The sequence below is a fragment of the Carcharodon carcharias genome, chromosome 9 (assembly GCF_017639515.1).
Source record: "Carcharodon carcharias isolate sCarCar2 chromosome 9, sCarCar2.pri, whole genome shotgun sequence".
NCBI classification, from domain to species: Eukaryota; Metazoa; Chordata; class Chondrichthyes; order Lamniformes; family Lamnidae; genus Carcharodon; species Carcharodon carcharias.
Window position 1 is genome coordinate 33,318,554 of NC_054475.1, and position 18,009 is coordinate 33,336,562.

At 43.7% G+C, this 18,009-nt stretch overlaps 1 long non-coding RNA gene across 1 annotated transcript in view; it reads right to left on the reverse strand.

Moving 5' to 3' along the window:
* The window catches only part of LOC121282130, an 82,134-nt gene extending 64,598 nt beyond the window's left edge, over positions 1-17,536 (reverse strand). The window contains exon 1 of the long non-coding RNA XR_005943997.1: positions 17,449-17,536. This is a non-coding gene — a long non-coding RNA (uncharacterized LOC121282130). The remainder of the gene's footprint in view (positions 1-17,448) is intronic.
* Positions 17,537-18,009: the final 473 nt, after the last annotated feature.

Here is an 18,009-nt window from a genome sequence, read left to right on the forward strand (position 1 = left end):
AATGTTTGCCCTGTTTTTGTTTGTATTTCCTTAATCCATAAAGTTTCTTTTTAGGTGCTTGAATGAGTCATGCAGTACTCATGACTTCTGATTCAGCGCAGACAGCTGCCCCTCACATTCCAGGCTTCCGAAAGTTTCCTGTTAGAGGATGTGGACTACAAGAAGCTAATCATAACCTGTCAGTGAAATATCCAGGAGGGACTACTGAGTCAGAACTTAGGAAATATAACATGCAGATTGACATACTCTGTTAGCTTAGTTTGTGCAGGAAGATCCATTTTTACAGTCATTTGAACTGTATTATTGCTGGAAAATATTTTACAAATATGGAGGAGGCTGAATGAGAGCTTTAAAAGCCAAGACCCTAGCTTTCAATCATAATTTGTGAAAAAAAACTGTTCAATTTTTAAAATGAATCACCCAAATAAAAATTCCCTGTCAGGATGATTTTCTTCAGAAAGAAACTGCAGAAAAGGCATTTTTCATAGAATGTGTGCCTGTGTAAAAAAATGAGCATATTGAGTCTCATGTATTTTCATTCATGTTATCCTGTGTTGCAACTTCTCCTGGTTAAATAATAATGATCATTTCTATAAGCAAAAGGTTTGTCTATCATACAGAAAAATCATGTTTCACCTTGTGAGTGTGACACCAGGAAGGTTCCGCGTTCATTTAGAGGCTGTGCTGAGTTTGTTGACCTCAACTCAAGTGGTGTTGGATGTGCTACAGTTTGTCCTAGTATCTCTTAATTAGGAAAGGAACATCAGCCAGGTCACCTTGTAAATGGCAACCATTAGGATCTCGCACTGACATGTTTGGGACCTGGAAAGTCTCTCAGTGTTTCCTAATACAAATCAGCACAACTGTGTTGACCATCTGACACCCACCCACCTCCAGCATGCCCCAAGCATCCCCCAACCTTGCACCCTTCATCACAACTAAAACCAGGCCCACTAGCTAACACATGGGACAGGACTCACACTTCCTCTTCACTGTTCTCACTGTTAAGGACCTAGAATGCAGATAAAGATTCTAATGAGAATGACCATTTTCATTTACTATACAGGAGTGGCAATCAGTTAGCAAGGGAAGTACATGGAGCTGTCTGGCAGGAGTGAGCTGTAGCAAATGCATTCCAAGTCAATGACCAGAATGTTTGGCAAGGAGACAGAGTAGAAAAACACATAGGAAAATGTTCAAGGAAGGGAGGGGTCAAATTGCATATCGACAGGAAAGTGGAGGGTGGGTAGAAGGAAAGGAAGAATGGAATGCTGAGAAAGGAGGAGAATGGAAGATGGCAAAAGTGAAATCAATGACAAGGAGGTAAGTGGAAGGATAAGGAATAGTAATGTAAGGAAGGAGAAAGGAAACAGGAGCTGGGAGTGTTGCTTTGAGATGAAGAAGTGAAAGGATTGGAGTTATGTGGAGAGTACCAACATTAACTGTGAGGAAACAGGCAAAAACTGTGGCATCATGAACTAGAAGAGTACCAGCTCAGTAGGTTGGAAGTGGAAATGGTTGAATTGGTGAAAGTTAGAGTAAATAATGCCAGTGATAATGGGGATTATCTCTGTGAAAGCTATTCTGTGGGTCATTGGGCGGGATGTAGTGTCTCTGTGAATTGGATCTGGAATGCAGAGACTGCTTTCATGCACTGAAATGGGGAGTGGGGGATGGGTGGCAGGTGGTAGGTGTTGGGTGTAGGAGGGTTATTCTTGAGGAAAAAAACAAAAATCTAATAATTGGGAGTATATAAGCACTTAAAATGAACCAGAATGCATATTTCCTGATGTACAATTCCAAGTTTTCAGAGACGGAGGTGGGAGGGCATGTCTAACTGTAATGCAAAACCTAACACATCCATTTTATGTTCTCAACATTTTGATGTCACCAACAGGCCTTCATGTACTATTGTTATTTTATTTCCTTCATTGAAAGTCATGGAATGTTGGGTATACATACAGATTAAATTGCAAAGCACATTCAACTCTTGGGCCGGAAACCCCAGCAGCGGGGTTCATGGCAAGGGAGCAGACAATACATCGGGAACTGAAAAATTAATTTCTCGAAGTAGTGAAATAATGGTGGGAACTTGCGGTCCAGACCATCATGCTGGGATAATGGCAAGTTGCCATTCCTGCCAGAGGCCATCGGGTAGCCATTTTGCGCCTCAAAGTCTGGAGTCAAAAGAACGCCTGAACAGAATATCCTCCCACACCCCATCCTATCGGCCAACCTGACAGCAGGACTCCATGCCGGTTTAGAACACATCCGGACCAACATGGCATGCACAAATTGGGAGTTAACTGGATGGATGCCTTGAGTAGCAAGTGGAGCCTGAGCATACGAACATATGGATATATGAATTAGGAGCAGGGTAGGCCACTTGGCCCTTTGAGCCTGCTGTGCCATTCAATAAGATCATGGCTGATCTGATTTTAACTTCAACTCCACATTTCTGCCTACCCCAATATCCTTTCACCCCCTTGCTGATCAAGAATCTATTTACCTCTGGCTTAAAAATATTCAAAGATTCAGCCTCCACACCTGTTGAGGGAGGGAGCTCCAAAGATGCACGACCCTCAGAGAAAAAAATTCTCTTCATCTCTGTCTTAAAAGGGCACCCCTTATTTTTAAACAGCAACCCCTAGTTCTAGATTCTCCCACAGGAGGAAACATCCTTTCCACATCCACCGTGACAAGTCCCTTCAGGATCTTATATGTTTCAATCAAGTCGTCCCTTATTCTTCTAAACACCAACGGATACAAGCCTAGCCTGTCCAGCCTTTCCTCATAAGACAACCCACCCATTCCAGGTATTAGTCTAGTAAACCTTCTCTGAACTGCTTCCAATGCATTTTCATATTTCCTTAGATAAGGAGATCAATACTGTACATAGTACTCCAGATATGGTCAGACCAATGCCCAGTATAACCAAAACATAAGCTCACTACTCTTGCATTCAATTCCCCTCACAATAAACAATAACATTCTAATAGCTTTCCTAATTACTTGCTGTACCTGCATATTAACCTTTTGGAATTCATACACTAGGACAACCAGATCCCTCCACATTTCAGAGCTCTGCAATTTCTCACCATTTCCATAATATGCTTCTTTTTTATTCTTCCTGTCAAAATGGGCAATTTCACATTTTCACATGTTATACTCCATTTGCCAGATATTTACCCACTCACCTATCCTTTTGTAGCCTCATGTCCTCTTCACAACTTACTTTCCTATCCATCCTTGTGTCATCAGCAAATTTAGCAACCATATCTTCAGAATCTTCATCCAATTCATTTATATAAATTGTAAAAAGTTGAGGCCCCAGCACCGATCCCTGTGGCACATCACTCATTAAATCTTGCCAACCAGAAAATGATCTCTGTTTCCTGTTAGATAACCAATATTCTATCCATACCAATATGTTACCCCCTACACCATGAGCTTATATTTTCCACAATAACCTTTGATGTGGCACCTTATCAAATGCCTTCTGAAAATTTAAGTACAGTACACCCACTGATTCCCCTTCATGCACAGCACATGTAACTTCTTCAAAGAACTCCAATAAATTGGTTAAACATGATTTCCCTTTCATAAAACCAAGTTGACTCTGTCTGATTACCTTGAATTTATAGATACATTCCAATGAATTTATAAGTGCCCTGCTATAACATCTTTAATATAGCTTCTAAAATTTTCTCCATGACAGATGTTAAGCTAATTGGCCTATAGTTTCCTGCTTTCTGTCTCTCTCCCTTTTTGAATAAAGGAGTTACCTTAGCTATTTTCCAACCTAATAGAACCTTCCCTGAATCTAGTGAATTTTGGAAAATTAAAACCAATGCATCAACTATCACACTCGCTACTTTTTTTAAGACCCTAGGATGAAATCCATCAGGACCCGGGGACTTGTCAACCTGCAGTTCCAACAATTTGCTAAATACCAATTCCCTGTTGATTATAATTTTCTTGAGTTCCTCCCTCCCTTCCAATTCTTGATTTACAGCTATTTCTGCAATGTTATTTGTTCAATTCATTTGCCATCTCTTTATTTTCCATTATTAATTGCTCACACTCACTTTCTATAGGACCAATGCTCACTTTGTTTACACTTTACTTTTTCAAATATCTATCTTTATATTGCTAGCTAACTTTCTCTCTTCTCTAATTTTTCCTTCCTTATTAACTTAGTAGTCATTCTTTGGTGTTGTTTATATTCTGTTCATTCTTCGGGCCAGCCATCCATCTTGTCACAATTATATGCTTTTTATTTAAGCTTGATACTATCTTTAACTTTTTTTTAGTTAATCATGAATGGTGGATCCTCCCCTTGGAATTTTTCTCTCTCATTGGAATGTATCTATTTCCATAATTGTCTGCCACTGCTTCTCTGTTGACCTATCCCTTAACCTAAATTGCCAGTTCACTTTTGCTAGCTGTGCTTTCATGCCCTCATAATTGCCCTTGTTTAAGTTTAAGATATTAGTCTTCGCTCTCTCACACTGAATGTAAAATTCAATCATATTAATGTTCACTGCTACCTAGGGGCGCCTTCACTATGAGATCATTAATTAATCTCGTCTCGTTGGTCAATACCAGGTCTAGTTTAGCCTGCTTGGTGCCAGAACGTTCTGAGAAACTGTCCCAAAATCATTCTGTGGATTCCTCATCTAGACTACCTTTGCTCATCTGATTTTACCAGTCTATATGTAGATTAAAATCCCCCATGATAATTGCCCTACTCTTCTGACAAGCTCCATTATTTCTTCTTTGATACCCTGCCTTACCATATAGTTACTGTTAGGTGGCATGTACACCACTCCCGCAAGCGACTTCTTGCCTTTAACATTCCTCTGTTCCATCTAAACCACTTCTATATCCTGGTTTCCTGAACTTAGGTCACCCCTCTCTGTTGTGCTAATGTCACCTTTAATAAACAGGGCCACCCCTCCACCTTTCCCTAGCTTCCTGTCCTTCCTAAATCTCATGTACCCTTCAATGGTCAGGTCCCAATCTATGGCATCCTGCAGCCATGTCTCTGTAATAGCCATTAGATTATACTTGTTTATCTCAGTTTGGACTATCAGGTCATCTGTTTTGTTTTGAATGCTATGTGCATTCAGATACAAAGCCTTAAGTTTTGCACTTTTATTATTTTTGTAACCTCAAGCATTATCTGCTGATTTACTCTTAGGTATATACTCTCCATCCCTTCCGTTCATACTCAGTTTATCATTTCTCACATTAATACCTTCCATTCTTGCCTTGTCTCCATTCTTTGATTTACTACATCTTACCAAATTTGATCCCTTACCCTCACTATTTAGTTTTAAACCCTCTCTACTTCCCTAGTTATGCAGCTTGCAAGAACACCGGTCCCAGCATGGCTCAGGTATAGAATGTCCCAATGGTTCATACTCACTTTCCCCAGTACTGGTACTAGTGGCCCATGAACTGGAACCCACTTCTCCCACACCAGCCTTTAAGGCATGTATTCATTTCTCCAATCTTACTGCCCTAAGCCAATTTGCATGTGGCTCAAATAATAATCCTGAGATGATTACCTTTGAGGTTCTGCTTCTTAATTTGGTGTCTATCTCCTGATACTGACTATGCAGAGCCTCTTTCCTTGTCTTAGCTATGTCATTGGTACCTACATGGACCACAACAACTGGATCCTCCGCCTGCCACTCTAATTTTCTCTCCAGCCCTGAGCAAATATCCTGAACCCTGGCACCAGACAAGCAACACAGCCTTCTGGACTCTAGCGCTTTGCTGCAAAGAACAATGTCAATCCCTTTCACTATACCATTCCTTATTATTGCTACATTCCTTTTCGCTCTCCCTGCTTGAACGGCTTCCTGTACCATGGTGCCATGGCCAGCCTGCTCATCCACCTTGCAGACCTCACTTTCATCCACACAGGTCGCAAGCACCTTACATATGTTTGACAATTGCAAAGCCTGAGGCTCCCCCACTATTGCCTGCTCAATCCCTTTACCTGCCTCACTCAAAGTCACATTTTCCTGTCCCTCACTGCTGACAAAAACAGATGACCCTATTTTGAATGTGACTGTCTTCTGGAACAAAGTGACCAGCTATTTCTCCCCCTCCCTTATGTTGCATAGTGTCTGCAGTTCAGCTTCCAGATCAATAATCCTGATCCAGAATTCCTCTAGCTGCTTACACTTTCTGCAGGCGTGTTGCCGTGAATCGCCTTGGAGTCCAAAAGCTCCACATTCCACAGCTGCAACATAACATCTGTCCTGCCATTGTTACTTGTTATTCAACTAATTTAATTTATTTTCTTAATTAACTTATAATAATTCTTATGTATGCTAGAATTTATTGTGCCTATTCAATGCAAATATCACGTACAATTAAAAGTTATACTTTTCTTAATTACACAGGTATGTGTTTTAGGTATTTACCTTAATGATTTTATTTATTTTCAAATTTTAGTTCTTTTTATTTAACAATCTACCTTAACTCTGGTGTCCTAAGTTAGCTGTTAACACACTGTCCCTTACACCAAGCACATACTGGCCAATCAACTTACTAGTTTCCTATGATGTCGGACTTGTTTTATTCACTCAGTTTCTTCAGCAGCTGAAATGGCCGCACTCCCGACTGACTCTGCTGCATGCCCAGGTAAGAATGGCTGCGCTCCAATTCCCGGGCTGTAGTTACGATGCTCCGAACTCTCGACTACTTCCAGGCATGAAAGATGATGGAACCAGGAGCTGCAGGGGGAGCCTCTCAATGTGGGGGAGGAACTGCAGGTGGAGCCTCGGGATGTTGGAGCAGGATATGCAGGTGGGGTTTCGAGCAGCCAGTGGATCCTCAACCAAGTAAAGCCTCAACCAAGTGAAGCCTTGGCCAAGTGGAGGCTAGGCCAAGTGGAGCATCCAGCATCAGGTGTACAGCTGCAGCAGGTAATGGTGCTCAACAAGATCCTTTGTGGGGGTGGGAGGGGGAAGAAGATGGGGAGGAGAGGCACAAAGAGGTGTGGCAGGTTTGGATGCCAAAAGTTGGGCAGAGGGGTGTGCAGATGGAAATTTTGTGGGGCTCTTGGATTAGTGCAGTGGGGAAATGGAGCAGGAGTGAAAGAAGAGCTTGGGAAGAATGGGGCCATGAGTGTGGAGTGGGGGTTGCACATAGACAAGGGTGAGTATGAGGGAGGGTTCGGAGGGAGGGGGTCTGTGGTATCAATTGAAGAACACTGAGGGGCAAAGCAAGGGAATTGGTGGTATGATGGAACAGTTACAGTTAAAGGGGGCAATGGTATGTGGTAGGTTGGAGGGTGAGGGTCCTGCGATGATGGGTGAAGGGGCAGTAAGGGTTGTTGGAGGGGAGACAAATTGAAACACTGAAATTTAGGGTGGGAGGGACAAGAGTGGGCATTGGAACAGTGACTGGGGTAGGCTCTTCGGGGAGGAAGGGGACTATAATGGGCTGAAGAGTGATGGGGGGTGGTGGTTCAAGGGTGACCCTGGGGAGGTTGGCAGTGACACCGTGGGGATCAATGGTGATGGGGGGTGAAAGGATGTGGATAATGGGGGGAGGGTAAAAGGTGTTTGAGCAAGACTCGAAGGACACCCCCACCATGGTCGCTCCAGGCATACCCTGTGCCTCAAAGTCCAAACATGGAAATGCTGGATGGAAATTGAGTCATCAGGTGGGCGGAACTTCAGGTCAGCTCAGCTGAACAATTAAAGGGGAACCCCAATATGTCATTCTGACAAGGCATAGGTGATTGGATCGAAAAGGCTGTGATGGGCAAAGGAGCAACTTTTCAGGGGCATGGCAAAGATCGATGCCTCGCTGAGCTTACATGGTTCTGGAGGGATATAGATCCAGGCAGGGTTGTCCCCTTGATTACAGGGGCTGTGCATAGGCATGGAAGCAAACTGATGCAATGAAAAGACAGCAGACCTCCTTAATGTGTAACTGTGCATCTATTAACAAGTGTGCATCAACAGTGAACAATGATAGTGCACCCGTGCCACTATAGTGAGATCAGTACTTCTTTATTTTACATTTCCTGCCACTGCATCTAGGTGCTCCCCTGACATCCACAGCAGGATTGGAGGCAGCCTGCTCACCACTGTGCCCTGTTGTCTTTGATGTCTTTGGTTGGCGTCCTCTGGAGCCTCGAAGCCTGGAGGGCCCTGGCTTAGTTTGGGTCTCCTGCTCTGGGGCAGGCACACCTCTGTGGTTCCTGAGGCCAGAGCTGATGGAGTCCCAGACAAAGGGGAATTGGTAGGGCCAAGCACCCTCAAAGAGTCCGGAGTGGAGGTCTCAGGGGTGTCCACCTGATGCTCCTCCACCCTTTGGGTGCCCGAAGGCCCCCCCCTGACTCCATGAGGGAAAGAGGCACCTGGAGAGAGGTCAAGGCGCCCCATCCCTCTCTGGCATAGCCACTGTAAAAGCTCGCTCATGGCCAGAGCAATGGAGTGCAGGTTTACAAGCATCTCCAGCAGAAATCGGGTATTCTGCTGGACCAAGTTCTCCATGGTGTCCTCCACCCGCCTCCATGGAGAGCTTGATGCACGCACATGTTGGCACCACTGCATCATCAGCCAGCAGGCTAACGGACTCCTCCACCTCACATGCCACTCTGTTGAGGACCTCTGACACTTCTACCTGATGTTCCCCTGCCTCTTGCTGCATCTCTAGCATCTTGTCTAGGACTGTTCACAGAGCTCGTCATCTCACTCAGACTTAGCTGAAGCCTCTTCCACAGCAGTCCTCCGAGTGATGAGAACTAGAGTGTGAGACACCACCTGAATTAGATCTCCTACCTACTGAGGTGTGTGCCTCTGGGCTGGTGGAGGGTGTAGGTAACTGTGGAGACAGATCTACAGGTGCAATGCCTTCATCACTCTCATCATCCTCGCTTCTCTGCAACTAAAGTTGGTGCTGGACTCAGTTTCAAGGTCAGGCCTCACCCTTTTCTTGTTGACACCTCTAATTGAAAGAGGAGAGAGTGTGTGACTATATGTGCTGCCTACAACATGGCACTAAGCATGACCCTTAGGTTTCTACGAAAAGAGAGTAAGCATGGTTCCTTACAAGACGAAGGCTGGATGCCGACCTTGCTGTCTGCACATGAACAGTCCCAAGCCACCCCTGCTAGCTGAGCACCCACCTCTTGAACAGTGTAAGGTGCCAGAGGTCAGCCATGCCCCTCTCCCTCTTGCACTTGCTGTGTGTTAACTTGTCCTGTGCAAGAAGAGAAGATGGTTTGAGAGTAATTGGGATGCAGGTGGCGTTCACATGATGCCAGTTTTCACCATCAATCCACTGGCTACCATATTCCTTATGAAGGATGCACTGTAGCTAGTCCACAAGGATTATTCGGCAGCACCCTCCAGAGTGGTGAGCTCATGCAGATAGAGGATAAGGCTGACAGGGGATATGACATCAGCAGCGAATGCTAGTGCCCTCAACTTCAACCACCACCCTCCCCTCCCACTGATACACACAATATGAGATCTCTGTGTGGCACAGTCAAAGACCCGCAGCCGCCTTTCTACCTGCAGACTACATGGACTGCAATAGGGATATGAGGCATCACTACATCAGGTTGAGACAGGCATTTATGTATAGGCAGCATAGCTGGTGGCCTTGCCACTGAGGCCCATGTCCCAGTTTCCATTCAGTGAGGTGAGTATGGGGAGTAGAAGGTTCATTTACCCTAGCAGCATGGAGGGGGTCATTCATCCTTTTTCTGCACTGCAGGGCTGTCCTCTGGTGATTGCAATTGGTGCTCACCACCCTGGCAGCCGCCCGCCATGCAGAGTTGGTAAGTCGGGCAGGTCTCCTCCGTCCATCCCTTGAGTAGAGGGTGTCCCTCCATTGCATTCAGCAGTACTGCCATTGCTGAATCTGGGTACTGGTTCTCCTTGGCTTCAGCTTTCCACACCCTGGTCTGTAGTTAAGAGCACGATTAAGTTCTAACTGTCCGGGTGCCTTTTAAACTAGGTGCCCGGATCTGACAGCAGGACGTCTGACTTCCTGCCTATCCCGCCGCAAACAATGTCGGAAACCCCGGACTACATAATTAATGAGCCCAGTGTCTCATGAGTTCCCACTGGGCTCCATGGAGGACAACACTCTCGCTTCCCACCCCTGGCATTGGACTTAGGCACAGAGCAGTAAATCCTGGCCTTGTCTTAACATATTAGAACCATTCTTGAATTGGAAGATTTGGGAATGTGTCAGCTTTCTTTAAAGCTGTAGATGAGCTAATTTCTAGTTTGGCATGTTTGCTGGTGTTAATTATTAGCACTGTTGAAAGGTGATGGAAGGAGCCATTATTTGTGAAATCATATTGACAACGACTCACCACGAAGTTACTCTTTGACACTCAGCTCAAGTTACACCAGAATCACAAGTGTACCCAAGCTAATTCCTGTCAGGAAAAGCATGCTATTTCCAAAGCAATGCTCAGATATTACAGCAATTTAGCGAAGTGGCCCCATGCAACATGTTATCACAGCTGTCATGGGCCCCCAGCATCATGAAACAACAAGTCAATGCTCCCTATTCATAATATTTATAAACGTTCATACAATAAAACTATACAAAAACTTTGTCATTGTACATGTAGTGCTCGCTCCAAACATAAGCCAACTTTATACATTCAAAATTTGAAAATACAAGCCAAATTGTTCAAAAGTGTGCACTAACTACATGGTACTCAGCTACATACACACTGAATCAGACCTTTCACTGTATGCAGCATGTGCCAGCTTGAGGCTATTTGATGGAAATGAATTAAATATGCGGATTGCTAAACAAGACAGATTTCTTTACGTTCTAGGCTGCTTGCGATTGGAGCAACAGCTTATGAAGCCCATGTGAACGCTAAAAATAAATCACATGATTAAAACCCTAGGGAGCCAAATTTTCCAGTCTCCAGATTGTTGGAGATGGTCGTACGACTGAGATGCACATCAGACTATTTGAAGTCTGTGATGTTTCAATTTCTGATGGGCAATTTTCCCACTCACTGGGACCCTCTGCGAGTGTCCCTGACTCTGAGAGTTAGAGACTTGGGACAGTTCCGTTACCCAACTGGTCTCCCAATCACCAACCCCTCACCCTGATCCCCCAACTCCCTGGCTACATTCGCATGCCAACCACCACCCCCACCACCCCAAATCCTCCTGACTATCCTCCTGACCCCAACCACCACCCCCCAATCCTCCTTCACTACCCTTCCGATCCCCCAAATATCCACCGACATCCCAAATTTCCCCCTACCCCCCAACTACCATCCCAACCCCACCACCATCCACCCAAACTCCACTGCCCCCCCGACTATCCTACTGACCCTGGCCTTCACCTCCCCAATCCCCCCAGATTACCCTCCCAACCACCCTCCTGACCCCGCGACTACACTGCTGACCCACCCAATTACACCCCCAACCCCCATACCCTCCTCACCCCCTGATTACCCAGCTACCCTCCCAATCGGCCAAATACTCTCCTGACCTGACCTGACTAACCCCTAACCTGACTACCCACTCACCCACCTACCCCCTACCCACCTAAGCATCTAACTATTTCATGCACATACCCCCTACCCACTTATCCACTTACCCTCCTACCCACTTACCACCTCAGCAATCTTCCCATTTTAGCCACCTACCCCTTACCCACCTACCTACCTCACCTACCAAAGCCCTTAACCACTTACCCACCTCATCCACCTACCCATTCACTCATCCATTCACTAACATCAATTCACTAACATTTAGACTGGAGATTTAAACTTACCGTACGGCAGCTAGTGCCATAAAAAAGGGCATGTCTTATTTTCCCCTGACTACTATGATCCGATGGAGTTCTCTGAGGGACGCCGTATTCCACATTCCTGGGACAGCCGGGTTCAAAAGGCTCTGGTAGAAATGCAGAGCAGCGTCGGGCCAGGAAAATTTCCTGACAATCCAATGACAATTGCCGCTCCTCAGAAATCCGGGCCATATTCCTTTGCTGAAATGTCAGATACACCTTTCTGCAGGGCTATCTGATATTAAGAGAAGAAACATTCAGCCTCTTGAGGCTGCTCTGCCATTCGTTTAGACGTTGGCTGATTTGTACTTCAACTTTGTTTGCCTTTGTAGAAACACTAACTACTTTGGAAGGTGGCTTATATTTTGGAATAAAACTTCTGGTATATTAAAGATAGCCCCGTATAAAATAACAATGGCTTGCAATTATATAGCACTGTTAATACTGTAAAACACCCCTCAGGTGCATTGATTTGACAAAATTTGAAACCAAGCCACATAAAGAGATATTAGGAGAAGTGACCAAAAGTGGCAAAAGGAGATTTAAAGGAGGGGGTCAAGACACAGCAAGGTTGTTTAGGGTAGGGTATTCCATAGCTTTGGCCCTAGACAGCTGAAGTAAAGGCTGCCAATGGTGGAATCATTAACATCAGGTGTGTGCAAGAGGCCAGAATTGGAGATTTAATTTTTATTAATTTCCAGTATGTGGGCTTTGTTGGAAAGGTCAGCATTTATTGTCCATCCCTAATTGCCTTTGAGAAGGTGGTGCTGAACTACTTTATTGGTTTGTTAGGCCATTTAAGAAGGCAGTTAAGAGTCAACAACATTGCTGTGAGTCTGGATTCACATGTAGGCCAGGACAGCAGATTTCTTACCCTAAAGACCACAAATGAACCAGATGAATTTTCACGACAATACAGCTGCCCATAATCACCATTACTGATCCTCCCCCCATCCCCTTAAACCAGCTTATATTTCACCCCTCCTTATATTCACTCAGTTCTGTTAAAGGGTTATGAGGACTCGAAACACCAACTCTTTTCTTCTCCGCTGATGCTGCCAGACCTGCTGAGTTTTTCCGGGTAATTCTGTTTTTATTTCTAATACTAGTTGTTTTATTCTAAATTTTATTAATTAACAGCATTTATATTCCCCAGCTCATGGTGGGATTAGAGCTCATTTTCCCGAACATTAGTCCAATACTCTGTGTTATGATACTCAGTAGCATTGTCACTTTGCTACTCTATTTTTTTCCAGAGGATTATAGGGCTGGAGGAGGTTAGAGAGATAGGGAGGGGTGAGGCCAAAGAGGGTGTTGAAAAGTAGGATGTGAATTTTAAAATTGCAGCATTGCCGGAACAGGAGCCAATAAAGGTCAACAAGCACTGGCGCGATGAACAGAACTGGCTGAGAGTTAGGATACAGGCAGGAGGGTTTCTATGAGTTCAATTTACAGTGGGTGAAAATTGCGAGGCTGACTAGGAGAGCATTGGATTAGTCAAGTCTTTTGCCAGCTAAGGTTTGGATGAAGTTCTCGTCAGCAGATGAGCTGAGGCAGGGTATGAGACAGCCAATGATACAGAAGTGGAATTAGACAATCTTGGGAATGGAGAGAATATGTCATTGGAAGATAAAGCCAGGATTAAATAGATCAAGGTTGTGAGCAGCCTGATTTGACCTCAGACAGTGACCAGGAGGGATGGATATGGTGGCTAGGGAATGGAGTTTCTGTTGGGCATTGAAGACATAAATCTTCTCAATATTTAACTGGAAGAAGTTTCTGCTCATCCAATACTGGATTCTGTACAAACAGCATGACAAATCATAGGCAGTGGAAGGGTTGAGGGAGGTGGTGGTGAGATAGAGTTGGTTGCTGTCAGTGTTCGTGTGGAATCTGACGCTTTACTTTTAGATGATGTTACAGATCACTATGTGGTGTCAGAACGAATGGGAATATTTAAAGTTTAGAGTTAATTTCCAATGAGAAGACAATGTCATGGAACAAATCTTTGAATTATATGCCGGTCAATACTTCACCACATGTTATAGGTGGAGAAGCAATAATAGTGTACAATGCGTTTTGGCAAGGGAAATAAAAATGGAAGCTAAGCTGCTAATGGACAAGTTGGAGAAATATTTCGCACCTAAGAAAAATATTACAAATGAAAGACAGCTGCTTCATACAAATCATGGAGAAACCATAAAACCATGAAATGCTAATTTAATGTCAGCACTGCCAATTTGGAGCTCAACACTTCAGATAATGCATCTCTTAAATACACAAGGCTGAACACATGCTAAGCAGCAGGGAGGATCCCAAGAGCACTACTTAAAGGTATCAGCAACTACTTTCAGGTTAGTCGCTGATTGATTGCTACTGGCTATTGCTACGATTGCACAAGTGCTTGGTGCTTTGTAGAGTTCTTTAAAGTGCTGAAGTCTACAGGAGTGGTGTGGCATGTGTTGGTCCTGTCTTCAAGGCTTCTGGACAAACCAGTTTCTCCCGGACATGGGTGCAGTAGTCAACATTCCCCTTGGAACACAGCATGACTGAGACAATGAACAAGAGCGACACAGAGCAGGATGTGGAACAGAGCAAGCGGAACAAGGAGAAGAAGGGCCCTCTGCAGAAGGTCATTTTCGGCCAGCACATTCAGAGAACAATTCTACCTGAACCTCAGCAAGAAATATGCATGCAAATTCTTTGCTTCACTGAAGAAGATCCTCATTGAAATCTACCCACTACTGCAGCCATAACTGCAAGCTCCAAGCAGAGTGAGGATCACATTGCCAATAGCTGTGAAGGTGACAATGGCCATGAATTTTGATGCATCAGGTTTCGTGCAGTTGGTGCTGGAGATATTTGCAACATCTCTCAGGTGCAACTTTGGAACTCTCTGCCTCAGAAGGTGGTGCAGGCGGGATCATTAAATATTTTTAAAGCGGGGATAGATTCTTGTTAGGCAAGGGAATCAAAGGTTATTGGAGGTAGATGGGAATGTGGAATTCGTAACAGAAACAGATCACCCATGATCTTATTAAATGGCAAAACAGGCTCAAGGGGCCAAATGGCCTACTTCTGCGCCTATTTTATATGTTCATATGTGCGTACAAGGGTGAGGTTGTGTTAACGATGTGAGGAAGGTGGGCTAAGTAAGAGGTGAATACCATTTGTGTGTCCGTGAGAGAGAATGGTTAAGGGTGAGTGTAAGTGCTTTACCTGTGTGCATGTGTACAAGTGTGAATGTTTGTGTGAGAGAGCATGAGTGTTTTGTCTGTGTGCGTGTGTCCGAGTGTGGGTGATGTGTGTGACTGAGTGAGTGTGAGTGTGAATTAACATTTGTGTGAGGTCGAGAGTGGGTGGTTATGTGAGTGAATTTGAGTGTGTGTTTGTGGGGGAGAGTGTAAGTGTTCTATCCGTGTGCATGTGTGTGAGTATGAGTATGTTTGTGTGTGTAAGAGAGTGAGTTTTGTTTGTGTGCAAGTGTGTGTGAATGTGGGTGTGTGCATGAGTGTGTGTGTTCCTGGCATATGTGAGTGTGTCTGAGTGTGGATGGAGTACGAATGAGTGTTTTGTGTGAATGTATGAGTTTTTTTAACTCATTAATGGGAAGTGGGCATTGCTGGCTAAGCCAGTATTTATTGCCCCTCCCTAATTGTCCTTGTTTGGAGGCATTCAAAAGTCAACCTCATTGCTGTGGGTTTGGAGTCACGTGTAGGCCAGACCAAGGAAGGATGGCAGATTTCCTTCCCTAAAGGACATTAATGAACCAGATGGGTTTTTATGACAATTGACCATAGTTTTATGGTCATCATTAGATTTTTATTTCCAGATCTTTATTGAATCCAAATTCCACCATTTGCCATGGTGGGATTCAAACTCCAGTCCCCAGAGCATTATCTGGGGTCTCTGGATCTACCCCAGTGTCTTCTGAGCATTTGTCTGGAGGGCCTCCTGGCTCCCTGGGAATCAAACACATCACTCCTACTCTGCTCCTTCTCAACCAAGGGCCTGAGAACCTTGGACATGCTCTTTCCTAAGTTGTTCCACCATTCAATCTTTTTCCATATCAGTGACTTGTACAAGTATGTCCACCACTTGCTTTAGCCGCAATGTGTCTCGCCTAATGCAGGTTTTATAAGTTGTGCCAGTTAGTTTTAACTTGCACTAGTCTCTCATGATTTTGGACCCCCTTCCGAGGCATGCAGCCAGTTAACAGAACAGTTAACACCGGCTTCAATCATAGTAAAGAGCAAGCACCACAAAGTTGATATGCTGCCTGCATCACATTGACTGGTTGTGAGGTAAGCGTTCATCGTAAGTCCTGCATTCAGTCTCAGGGACTGGCCAATTTAGCCTCCATCTTATTTTCTTTTAGTAAGTGAACTAAATATTAGACTTGTGGAGAAAAATTACACTTCACTTCTGGTAGAAGTAATGAACTGGCGGAAAATGAACTAAAACTGAATTTTTTTGTCAAACTCAATGTTCTGCTTGGAGAATTTACTGGCAATACTAGGCAGGGCTAAGGGAGCTTTTGTGGATACATCAACAAAAGATTAAGGAGCAGGCAGGATATCCTCGGTAAGGTATAAATTGGAACCTGCTACCACAAGAGCAGTTGAGGTGAGTAGCATAGATGTATTTAAGAAAAAGCTACATATACACATGAGGGACAAAAGAAAGGAAGATTGTTGGTGGGGTTAGGTGAAGAGGGGTAGGAGGAAGCTTGTCTGGAACATAAACACTGCCATGGACCACCTGGGCCAAATGGCCTGTTTCTGTTGTGTAAATTCTGTGTAAATTGCAATGTGACCTAAAGCACTGTAGACTCAGATCTTTCTACTACTGCCCGATGGACAATGTCATACATAAAGCAAGTATTTTATGTGGTTTCCCCATTCATAATAGAGCCAGAATTTGGGGTGTGTGTGGGAATTATAGGGTTACATGGTGCTTCAACATTTTTAAAATAACTAAATGCAAAATGCAAGTTTGGTATTTACAACCCTGTACATGTATCTGCAAGTTCCCTTTTAAGTGGTTACACCGACTTTCTCTAAAATACCACAGTTAAAACCTACTTGGAACGAAGTCAGGATTCCTGCACCAGCTGGCCTGCATTTTCAAAACAGTACTCATAGAGGAACATCTGGCTCTATTTCAAAAATAAAATATGGAACGAACATAGAAAAAAAACACTGGTCTAAAGTAACATACATTAGGGGAGCACGTGCCAAGAATAACATACGGCGCAGAAAATGGAATTTAGTAACCGGATTCACAGAAAAATATGAAAGTGGTTTTAATCCAGTATAAACTGACATGACTATAGTAGTCGCTTTCCTTCCCTGTTTTGTTCTGATGTGCCTACATTGCTGGGGGGTGGGGTCATCGGTGGTGAATTTTAGGAGACAGTACTAATGTTGTTGGGTGAGAAAAGCAGCATTTTAAAATCATTATAACTAAAACCTAATCTACACAATATTCATTTATGCCAACTTTGCTTTTTTCTTAAAACAGTGCTCTGGAATGTTATATTTTGTAGAAGACTTTCTGATAAATTTACAAAATGATGTAATCCTGAGTTTTTAAATTTGTCTTAACATAAGAATAAGAACAATCAGATATATTTACCTTTGATTCTAATCACTTCTCACATAGTAGAAACTTCTCAATGGGAACAACCCTATGTCGAGTAAAGCATTCCCTTTACCCAAATGTTCCAACTTAACAAAGACCGTTGAATGAATGGGAAATGAGTCAGTTCCTGAGTAAATGTTCCAATAGCAGGGTGCCCATTAATGTGTATGTACTGTATCATGGAATGTCATTACAACAAATGTTAGGTGATGAAAAATGGAACTGTCTGCAAAGTGATGGCTTTAATAGATTTAGATCACGAAGATGATAAAATGTACTTTATAGATTTGGGTTGATGGATATTGTATTGCAGCATTAATGTTTTCATTTGTAAAAATTGCACACTCTAAAGGACAGCTCATTGCTGCACTTAATCAAATGTAATGATATAAGTCTTTATTCTTCCTTTGTCACATATGATATGTTAACAGTAATTTGCTATCACTCATGGTTTGTGCAAATGTGTGTCTCTTCTATGCGAATGTGAACAGTTTTCCTTCCACCTGCCAGAACTGACAACTTTTAGCTTATTTGTCAAGATATCTGTTTCTCTCT